General features: G+C 45.3%; 1 long non-coding RNA gene across 1 annotated transcript; it reads left to right on the top strand.

The window, feature by feature from the left end:
- The first annotated feature begins 2,633 nt into the window (after positions 1 to 2,633).
- LOC307217321 lies at positions 2,634 to 4,349 on the top strand. Its single transcript, XR_013839561.1, has 2 exons — positions 2,634 to 4,128; positions 4,237 to 4,349. It is a non-coding gene; the product is annotated as an uncharacterized lncRNA (long non-coding RNA).
- The last annotated feature ends 6,872 nt before the right edge of the window (positions 4,350 to 11,221 follow it).

Genomic DNA, 11,221 nt, shown 5'->3' with positions numbered 1-11,221 from the left:
TTGGACTAATGATGCAACAGGGATGGCATTCTAAAGCTGCCTCCATGTTCGCTGTAAGTACCACCTGGATGCTGTGTGGTGTTACCATAGAGGAATTTGAAATTACTGATGCAGTGAAGAACTTGAGGGGAAAGGGAGAAGGAATTCAACCTACCTAGCAACTAAATTGAAAGGTGGCTTGATCTGGTATGGGGGGCGCACACACCTTTTCCCCAATATAATATTATTGAGGAGCCAATAGACGCTTTGATCTGTCATGGAGATGTAGAACAAGACCTTTTATACAGTAATTGGACTAATTCAGATCAGTGCTCGTCTGCAATAGGATTCTGTGGATTGGCCTGTTGGCGAGTGATGGAACTGTTAATGGGAAAGTAAAAGTGTTTGAAGTGCTCTCCATCTTGACTTACTATATTGTTGCTTTAGAAGACAAGCTCAGTAGGATATGTTGGTCACAGTGCGGCTTGGAGGGCAATTCCTGGCCTGCCTAAAGGTAAAGCTAGAGGAACTGCTGGACCACAATCCTGCTAGCTCTCTTCCCCCCTTGATCTGAGTTCAGAAGGCACAGCGCTTTCCCTGCCCTTTGTCAGTAGCTTTGTGCTGGTGGCAGGGAGCCACAATTCACACCCAGGCACTAACCACAGCTCCAAATCATCAAAGCCTCCTGCTCCTGCAGGGAAGGGTCCCCCCTCCTGTGTTGTTTCTTTTACAATGATTGGGGTGGGCACTTGGGCAACCAGGTGGTAAGAATTTCAGGGCAGCAGCATACTTGCAGCTTCCCTAAACCTCAATGGAGCCTCTGCACTGTAGTTTATGAGGGGGTCTCAATTCAACCCTGATGACTGTAATCTTCTTTTATAATGGATTTTTTTCCCCTTCCCAGAGATTTAGCCTGTGGGGAGAGCAGAAGGGAGACTTGGCCCCTGTGAGAAAATTCACAGTGCTAGATCACATGTAGTTGTCAAAGTCATTAGCCACTAGTTGCATTTTCACTGTATCACAGGCCTCCCCTCCCCAGCTCTTCAAGGAGATGCTCCTTATGCTTGCTAGAGTAATGAGACCTGGGGATGTTTTACTGGCAGCGCAGGTTCACATGGGTGTTGCTGTAAGTCAGAAGGACAACCCCACCACCTCCTCCTCCAGGTGTGTCTCTAAAGAGACACCCCACACTCGGACCAGTCCCACAGTTTCAAGTGGACTCTCCTTCCTGAAAGTCTGTACTCTCAAAACACAGTGCTTAAGGTAAAGATGAGGAACCTCTGGACTTCCAGGTGCTGTTGGACTCCAACTCCCATCAGTCCCAGCTAGTATGGACCAAGTGGTCAGGGTTGATGGGAGTTGTGGTGCAATTACATTAATAGAATCATAGAGTTGGAAGGAACCACAAAGGTTATCTAGTTCCCTAGTCCCTGCAATGCGGGAATCTTCTGCCCAATATGGGGCTTGAGCTCTTGATCCTGAGATCAATAATAATAATAATAATAATAATAATTAATAATAATAAATAATTTATTTATACCCTGCCCTTCTGGCTGGGTTTCCCCAGCCACTCTGGGCAGCTCCCAACAGAATATTAAAAACACGATAAAATATCAAACACTTAAAATTTCCCTAAGATCAAGAGTCTCGTGCTCTACCAACTGACATCCCAGTTTGCCCATCCCTGTTTTGAGCCCTGCTGGTCGGATCCTCACTTCTGCAATGCAGACAGAAGCCATATGCCCTACACTGAATATTTCAATCTGTGTTGCTAAAGGTCTGGAGGACAGACACCTACAGAAATGCTGCCTACCTGTAAGGTGACAGGAGGCAAGGGAGGACTGAGCTCTTGTGCCATTAAATATTAGTGTTGAGTAAGTGTTGCTCTCTTTTGGTTCTGCATGACTAGAACCACCTGCCCCAAACCCCTCTTCTCTTAAACGTACAAGAGCCTTTCCTTCCTTTGCAGCTCATCACTCTGGAGCTGCTGCCTGAACTAGACCAACCGGTTTATGTCATGGTGAAGCTATGGGGGAAAGGCCAGATTTGTAGTGCTGTCTACTATGAGCAGTCTAGCATGGCATTTAAGTTAACGTAATTGCGTCATAGGAGAAACTAAAAAAAAAAGTGGACCTCCATGATTTGAGGTCACAGTATCCAGTTGTGCTGGGATCTGTGCTTGAGATTAGTAAGCTGGTGGCATGATTTCTGAAGTACAGACGAATAACTTTGATCTTAAGATAAGGTAATAGAAGGAAAGTTCCCCCCTCCGCCATGCAAGCACCTGCTTCTCCAGGTGTTTGGGGGCCCTCTTGGGCAAAGGACAATTCTGGGTGAGTCTACCCAGCAGCTCCTCAGACCCCATTCCACATTCCATTCCTAAACAGCCTCTGTCCAGTATATCTGAAGGAGCGTCTCCACACCCATCGTTCTACCCAGACACTTGAGGTCCAGCACCGAGGGTCTTCTGGCGGTTCCCTCACTGCGAGAAGCCAAGTTACAGGGAAACAGGTAGAGGGCACCTGCCCTTTGGAATGTCCTCCCACCAGATGTCAAAGAGAACTACCAGACTTTTAGAAGACATCTAAAGGCAGCCCTCTTTATGGAAGCTTTTAATGTTTGATGATTACTGTGTTTTGATATTTTGTTGGGGGCCACCCAGAGTGGCTAGGGAGGCCCAGCCAGATGGGCGGGGTATAAATAATAATAATAATAATAATTTTTTATTATTCTGGAGCCTCCCCTCCAAGAGGTTTGGGGGGAAGCAAGTGGGGAGAAGAAGCTTTTGCTCCACTAGCTTCCTTAATTACAGCTAATCCACACCTCTCGTCCATTTGACTTTACATCAGAACATGTATTCTCACAATCTTGAATGAGCACAAGTATATGGCACATTATTCATATAATATGACAACTACATCTGTTTACATCAAGATTATACTGATGTTTACAATTACAATAATAATAATTTACAAAAGACATCATGCAGTTCTCAAAACAGCAACTGCTTCTCTTCCCTCTTGCAATTTGAACAATCTTAGTTAAATTTGTCATCTCAGCAGTTGTCCAGTGTTCATGCATTATAATCAGGATGGGGAACGTGCAGCCCTCCAGTTGTTGGACTACAACTCCCATCATCCCTGACGGTGGCCTTTGCTGGCTGAGACAGATGGGACTTGGAGTCCAACATCCTCTGGAAGAGGAAGTTTCCTGGGCTTCTTTCTAGGCTGGGTTTTACAGTATTTGCTTGGTCCTTGGTAAGCTCACCCTGTACCATCGAGAGCTACTAGTTTCCCTTTTTATCCTTGGTTGACACAAGCAATTTTCATGCATCTCCATTCAAGTTGCTTGGCTCCCCAATTCAGATCATGCACATTGTGTGTAATAAGGGGGTCCTCTTGTGGTCAAGACATGTAATGACATGTTCTGCTAACTCCCTTTTTATAGGCAGAATCTCTAGTGCATGTTTCTGTGATGGTCTCAGAAGGTTCCATTCTTTCGTAACCTGCAGGACTATTTCGGTGGCCAGGAAAGTCCCTGTGCATGAAATACTATGGCTCTTGGGAAGGCACCTTAGGAGCTGTAGGACAAACCAGCTCTCCTCTCAATAAGGAAGCAGAGTTCTGATGTTAGAGAAGGTGATCCACGTTGGGGCAGTTTGGGGTGTATGCTGGAGAACTGCAAGCCATTCCAGTTTCTTTCCCCAGCCAGAGAAAAATTTAGATAATCTCTGGAGCTGCTTTAAGTCTGTGAATTTCCCATGGTTCCCAGTGGGAGGGAAACCATATAGGCTAGAAACTTGCTTCTAACAAGGGGAAGAAAACTGAAGTTCTCAGATGGCCAGGAACCTATTCTGAATTTTCTGTTCTTCTATGGCGTTGCAGTATACACACCACCTTAGTCTGAGGGATCTCTAAAAGGTTCGTCCAACTGCTCTAAAGCAGGGATTCCAAGACATTCCTGACTACCACCTCTTATACTTCTTTTTCTGATAAAAGTTAGGGAAAATATTTTGGAAAACGAAAGGTTATCCCCTAACTTTTCTCAGTAATTTGTCCCATTGTTCGTTTCTGTTTTATTATTTGAGTTCCACTAAATACCTACCATTGCACCATAAAACTGTTGCTTTCACCCTTTAGTGTATTTTTGGTTTTTATGGAAGCCGCCCAGAGTGGCTGGGGAGACCCAGCCAGATGGGCAGGGTACAAATAATAAATTATTATTATTATTATTATTATTATATTTCTTCTGTCACAGTGAAGCATAGCTGTCATTCCCGCTCCTTGAGAGCAGCTTATAAGTATTTAAAACCACGTTCCAACTTAATCTGCCTTCATCTACAATAAATATGTTTTATTGTCTTCAACCTCTCCACATGTCTTGCATCCCACTGCTTTTTTCCTTTAAATTTATTTCAGTGTGTTAATATCCATTCACAACATGACTATCAAAGCTGGGTGCTTTCTCCCTCCATTTGCGGGCACAAGCGCCGTAAAGCAGGCCTGCGCCTCCGGTACAGCGTTGCTTCTAATGCATCTTCCAAACAGCATTTGCCTTTCTGGGAGCAGCATCGCCTGCCTGACTCATGTTCAGCTTATGACCTCCTATAGCCCCTAGATTCCCTGCCTGTCATCGTAATTAATTGCGCAAAGACCTCTTTCACTGAGATAAAGTTAGATGAGCAAAATATCACTTCTGAGATGCGGCTGAACAGCCTGGAATGTTTGCCCAGGAATGGCCAATTATATCATCTCACAATTATACATGGTGTTTGGTGTAAATTCAAACACATTACTGACACACACACAGCATAATTGTCAGCCTTCAATGCATAGGAGACCCTTGGATAAAGCAGTTAAAGTTTCCCAGGACGATAAATGTGTGGGTTGTAAGTGGCTTTGTGAAACTTTTCCTGGAATAGGGTGTGGAAGAATTTCATGACACATTCTGGTAAGTTTGTTAATTTAGTGGTTGGTAAATGCAGTTTGTTATAAATGAAATGAAAAGCCTAGGAAATAGGATGAAAAGGATGAAAGAGCAGGTGAATTCTACCTCAGAGCTTCAGTAATCATGAATTATGTTTTGGCCTGCGGTAGACATTGAAGAGTAAGGAGATAGAGGACTCTTAACACTTAACCGCTAGGGGTATTTATGAGGTTGCCCATGCAGGTCAACTCTGGGAGAGTGGCAGAGGCAGCTAACCAGACCAGAAGGAGGACCAGTCTAAATGCCAGGCTCTCTCTGGACTACTACTTTACCCAAATGGAAAAATGTGAATTTAATGTTGACTTTGCTCCACTGATTTTTGGCATTAGGAGCAGGTATGAGCCACATAGTTTGTGCCTCTGCTAGCACGTTCAGAAATTTAAGATGGGTATCAGGCTCTCACTAGGTGGCCTCTGATGCTGGGTTATTCTTTTTCTGGGAAGTTCCTACCCCTGCGCATAGACTGTGAGTCTGATGATCCTGAAAATTAAAATTCAGCTAAATGCTGCAGCAGATTAGTTGGAGAAGAAGCCCAAGGAAATGGGAATTGGGGCTTCCTGGGGTGGAGTAACAACACTTACAACTCTAGTCCCAGAGAAAACTGCTGCTTCTGCTCCTCCATATATCCAGCACTGCATATTGCTTTCATCTTAAGTACCTTTGCATTAGCTATGTGCTCCACTTTCAAAAAATACTGCAAGGTGACATTTCCTACCTTGCAATAAATGTTGTTGTCATTGTGTTAGTCCAAAGGATGGGGGAGAAATTTGATTCAGTTTGCATTTAAAGGAGAACTTACCTAATTCACACTTTTTTTGAAACGTTAAGACTGAAACACAGCTATCCTTTGAAATCTGCCCATCTCTGAATTTTGCAGTTCAGTTCCCCAGCTGTGGAGCTTGTTCCGTAATGTCTATACTAGGTGTGAGTATAAATACATGTTTTAGTAAAAATAACACATTATATTAAGGAAAAATGCTTTGCCAAAAAAAATGTACACAAGGAAACATTGCATACCAAAAGTGTATATTGAGAGAAAGTTGCACTACAATTCTGATGAATTTTCATGAAAACTTGTTTTTTAAAAAACAAGCTAACTGATGTGTAAAGGTGGAGAATCGAATTTAAGATTGCAAAAATGACAGAGAGAAACCAAAATCAACATTTTTGCCCATCCCCTGCTAGCCCTTTTCTTTAAAAAGGTCGCAACCCAGTTCAATACTCTTGGCAAGTCTACATTAACCTGGTGTGCCACTATGGCTGGGGCTGTTGCAGTCCAAAACATCTGGAGGGCACCAGGTTGGAGAAGGCTGCTGTGCTAAGGGCCTTAGGATTCTGATGAACAGGGCATTGACCATTAATCTCCCACTGAGGCTGCCTAAGGCTGTGGAGCAGGGTCCTCTTTCTGCTGCTCTCCCTCATTCCTGATGCACAGCCAATCTGCTATCTTAGGCAAAGGCTATCCCCGGTGCAGCTCTGAGAAGCCCCCCCCTCCACCTCAATGAATAGAACAAGTCTCCAGAGTGACTGTAGGCTCTGTAGGGTAGGGCCCATCACCTGCTATCAGGGACTGGCAGAATGCTGAAGAGTGTGCACCAGGGAAAATGGGGCTGGAGTCTTGAAAGAGGGGATCAGCGATTTGTGGTGAACTGTTCTGGACAGGAGGCAAGAGCTGGAGAAAGGGAACGCTTCAGACCTGGAGCATAGGATGGGTCGGAAGAAGAGGAGGAAAAGGCAGGCCAGGCAAGTGAAGGGCCAGCTGCTTCCCCACCTTCTCCTGCACCACTGTCTCCCAGAACCAGGAGGGGACTGAAAAGGGATGAGCAGAGGAAGTTGCCACATAGGCACAGTCTCTGGCTGCGTGTGTGCAGCTCGTCGGGAAGGTACATAAACTGGTGGAGGGGACTGGTTCCCTGGTGCTGCAACAGCTCCATAGAACGCGGACCTGGGAATAGCTGCCTAGACACTAGACTGGTGTGCGTAGGTATCCAGAGCTGTAGAAGCGACTATAAGGACTCAGCTGCAAATTGAACATTTTAAGTGTGTTTTAAGTGCAATATACAATGTGACACTAGATGGCAATGGTGAGCCTTATGGAAAATTCAATGTTTTTTTAATTAAAAAACTATTTTCAGAACATTTTTTAATATGTGTGTAGATTCCACTTAAGTGTTACAATTGACAGCAAATACTTCACTATCCTCCATGTGCATTTCTTTGGCTGGAAAGCAACCTTGACACCTTCTTAGCTTCAGCAAAGTATCTGTGTCATGTTCCACCCTCAAGTAGTGGAAGGTGACCCACTAAGCCAAATGAGGCAGTTCCCCACCAACCTCAGCCAGCCTTCACCTGCCTTGCCTTCTTACCTGTAACCAGTCCAAGAGGCAGTAACAACTGCCAGCTTCCTCCTCCCTAGTTTCAGTGTTGCACCTGGTAGAACTCAGCAAGGAGGAAGATGGGGGCAAGAATTAGCCTGCACTGCCTGCCATTGGCTCTGGCGCCACCTACTGTTGGGCTCCCTGCATTCTGCTCCACCAGACCCAATGGGCGCCAGCCACCACGGCCATCAGACCATTTCCTGGGTCATCTCTTCATTTTGAAGCAGCAGTTCCTGGTTCCTGCAGCTCAGGCCGCTCTTCCTGGGCCACCCCCCGGCCATGCAGCTTCCCAGTGGCAGCAGCACAAGCCAGGATCTTCCTGTTTCCAAATGGTGCCGTTCGCCACGAATCCTACGCTGGCGTTTCCCAGCAGCTAAATCTCTCGCCGGAGCCGGACAGCCATCAATAGCACTCGGTTAATTAATTTGATGGGAACAGCAGGGAGCGCCGTTTGCACTTAGTGAAGTTCCCAGAAACTTCCAAGCTCATCTCTGTAATTGGCCTCATAAATTTGAGGAAAGAGAGAGCTCAGCAAAGCACACGGGAAGGAGGAGGAGGGGAGCAGCATGCCGTGGCGGCCTTAGTTAATTTTATTGGAGAAATTCATCTTCCCTTCCCCTGCCGCTCGCTCTCCCTCCTGATTTGCCTAATCATGATAAACTCCCATTCATATGTGCACCTACTGCACAGCCATTCGCCGCCCTAAAATATTGACTCATGAATATTAAGCACCCTCATTAACATGCAAAACCAGCGGGTGCCATCTCTTCTGCCTATCCGAGCACTTGTAATTAAAAACTGAGCCACAATGTGTGGGACTCTCTGATATAGCCAACCCAGGACAGCTGGGAACCACAAGGCTGGGGCTGCAATGTCCTGCGAGGATCACACCCAGGAATGCTACACGCCACAATCTTTGGGGACATTCTCAAGGGCTCAGTATTCAGTGAGTAAGGTCTAAGTCAGAGGTTTTCAAGCTTTTAGAGTTCATGGCTCCCTTAGCCAACTACATTCTTTCTGCGGCACCCCGTGCGGCTCAGGAGCCTAGTTATGCAGAGCTGGCAGCCTCTCGCCCTTTTTCGAACACCCTTCCTTGTGAAGTGTTCCCTCGGCCTCCTCTCCTCTCCCCTCTTCTTGGGAGCCCTCTGGGCAGCCACAGCTGCCACCCCTGGTTTCTGAGCTGCCTCCCCCATGCCCCAAAGAGAGGTGCCTCGTCACATTGCCCCACAGGGGCCTTGGAAGCACCTCATGGCCAGCCCCAGAGGCACCATTCACCTGGGGAGCTTGAAGCCAGGGCTGCTGCACAAACAGCTGCGCAAGCCTTTGGGAGGCAGAGATGCAAGAGGGCATGAGAGGAGGGAGGGGAGGAAAAAGGGGCAGAAGCCAGTGTTGCTCACGGCACCCCAGACCATCATTCAAGGCACCCCAGGGTGTCACGGCACACAGGTTGATAACCACTGGTCTGCTCCTGAGACTGGGAAGTTAAGGGCTGCTTCACACATGGAATTTAAGGTGTACCTATGTACACCTTATGTGCACACCTATGTGCACAAAACACAACTTCAGAGCAACAAAGGAGTTGCCTTCTACCAGGCCAGATTTTTTTGATGGGCAGCAGAGTAACCAAAGTCTCAGGCACAGACCCTTCATATAATTTATCTGATATCATTTACTTTATTTGTTTACCTGAGGCCCTTGTAGCTGGAAATGTCAGGGACTCAACCTACCTGGGACACTTTGCACGTAAACAGTGCACTCTGCTAATGAGCTATGGGGAGCATCTAGGGCAGTGCTGTGTCAACATCTCATCAGTGCCAGGATTTCTGCTGGAGGAAGGAAACATTCTTCCCCTTGCTAGTCCATGTGTGCCCCCTGAATCTGTTCTAGGGGTTCCGTCAACTCTCTGGAGCAGATTTAGGGAGGCTGTGAGGCACCTGTAGGGTGAGGAGATTGCAGAAGCAGAAATCTTGATACTGATGGGAGACATAGCAGTTGAATACTGTACAAGGTCTCTACCCACCTGCTGTAGCTAGTTATATGGCACTGGAGGGGCTCCCATTACTGCTCATTTTTTAAGCTGCATTCACACGGTCCATATCGATCCTGTAGTTTCTTGGCAAATATTCCTGTGTGATGTGTTTTTCTTCTCAAACACCTTCAATCCAATTAGAAAACTGGATGTGGAATAAGTGGTAATTTGAACATACCCAGTAGCCATTGCACTGGCACAGGTGAGCATGCAAACGCAGGTGACAGCTTAGTGAACAGGAGTGCTGGGGGGCTGCATGAGTGGGGATCCCAAAAAGGTCTGTGTACCCGGTGAAAACCTCCCTGCCCCCTTTTTCGTGTGCACAGTGCACAACTTTGTGCAAAAGTAGCTTGAAATGCAGTGGGTTAGGGGAATGACCTCACTGTGTTTCAAGCCATTAATGTGAACATACTCTTCATTCAGGTTGCCAGACATTTATGATTATTTATTTATTGGACTTATTAGTTTCCTTTTTTGCCATGGCAACTCACAGCGACTGTTAGGGAGATGCACACGGCAAAAGACCCAAAGGGGGAGAGGAGCACTTATAGAGAGCCGAAAGAGCTAATTAGCAGCCTCTCTTCTGACAGCGAAGAAGAGGCAGGGAGGGGGGATGCTCAGCCCGGAACTAGCTATCCTTTGAACAGAGGAGATAAGAGGCGGGGTTTCCGCCGATTAGCCTGCTGGGGAAGGAGGAGTAAAAAAAAGCATTCGAGGCATCTAATCAGACTGAGACGGACATGCTTTGAAGTTCTGGAAACCTTTTTGAACATTGTAAATAAATCTTAAAGACAGTAACTGGCGGTGAGCCTGGAATTTTTATCTACGCTGGCTTTGGCAGCACTCACCTCTCACAGCGACTTACAAAAGAACTTATGAAAAGCAAAATATTGCAGTCAGACATTAAAACCAAATATTTAAAATAAAGGAAAGGGTGGAGAAGAGATTAAAGAAAGAAAAACCTTTATCCAAGATGTATAAACTCCTCCTTGATTGGGAAGTCAAGGAGGAGGTGGTAAAATCAGTTATGGTTTGATGGGCCCAGGACTTCAGTTATAATATCCAAATAGATTCGTGGGAAAGACTCTGGAAGGTAGACATAGAATTCACTGCATGTTATAATCTGAAAAAAATGTTTTACCGTTGGTACCTGACTCCAGCCAAATTAGCCAAAATGTAAATAAAAAATTGAACGTTTGCTGGAGGTGTAAGAAGTCAGAAGGTACAATGATACATATGTGGTGGAACTGTGTGAAAGTTAGAGAACTATGGGACATTATATATAATGAACTTTTAAAAAATCTTTATTTTTTTTAAAAAAATAATATTTATTAAAGATTTTCAAATATAACAGAAAAAGAAAAACATCCAAATTTAAAACCTTATTTTCATTGGCATCCTTCCAGGACTTCCCCTCCCCTCCCCCTCTTGTATTCCAATTCTTTCAAATAGATTCAACAAATTCTTACCCCAAATTTTAAAATTATTATCATTGGCCCAATTTAAAAAATATTTTCCCATCCCCTAAAATCGACCTGTTCCCTTCCACGAGTTCCCCTCTTTAATATGCAATACAGATTAAAATAAACAGAAAAATAGAAAAAAGAATAAAATGTAATTTAACACCCTTTGGATTCCAAATTTCCCTCCCCCCTTTCCCGGTTGCGTTCCCAATGTCCGTCAATATCTACTGTCATCCTGGAGCTCCCACATCTAAACCACAGTCCTTCACCAGTCCGCTTTGCCGTCTTTTTATTAGTCTTTGCCGTCTTTTGGTCATCTTTGATTTCACATGTCCAATCTTGGAAGGTGTCTATCTTCCGACTTTGTCCAGTTCTTGTTATTCTTG

The sequence above is a fragment of the Podarcis cretensis genome (assembly GCF_951804945.1).
Source record: "Podarcis cretensis genome assembly, chromosome: 5".
Lineage (NCBI taxonomy): Eukaryota > Metazoa > Chordata > Lepidosauria > Squamata > Lacertidae > Podarcis > Podarcis cretensis.
This window is presented reverse-complemented; position numbering and strand designations above follow the sequence as displayed.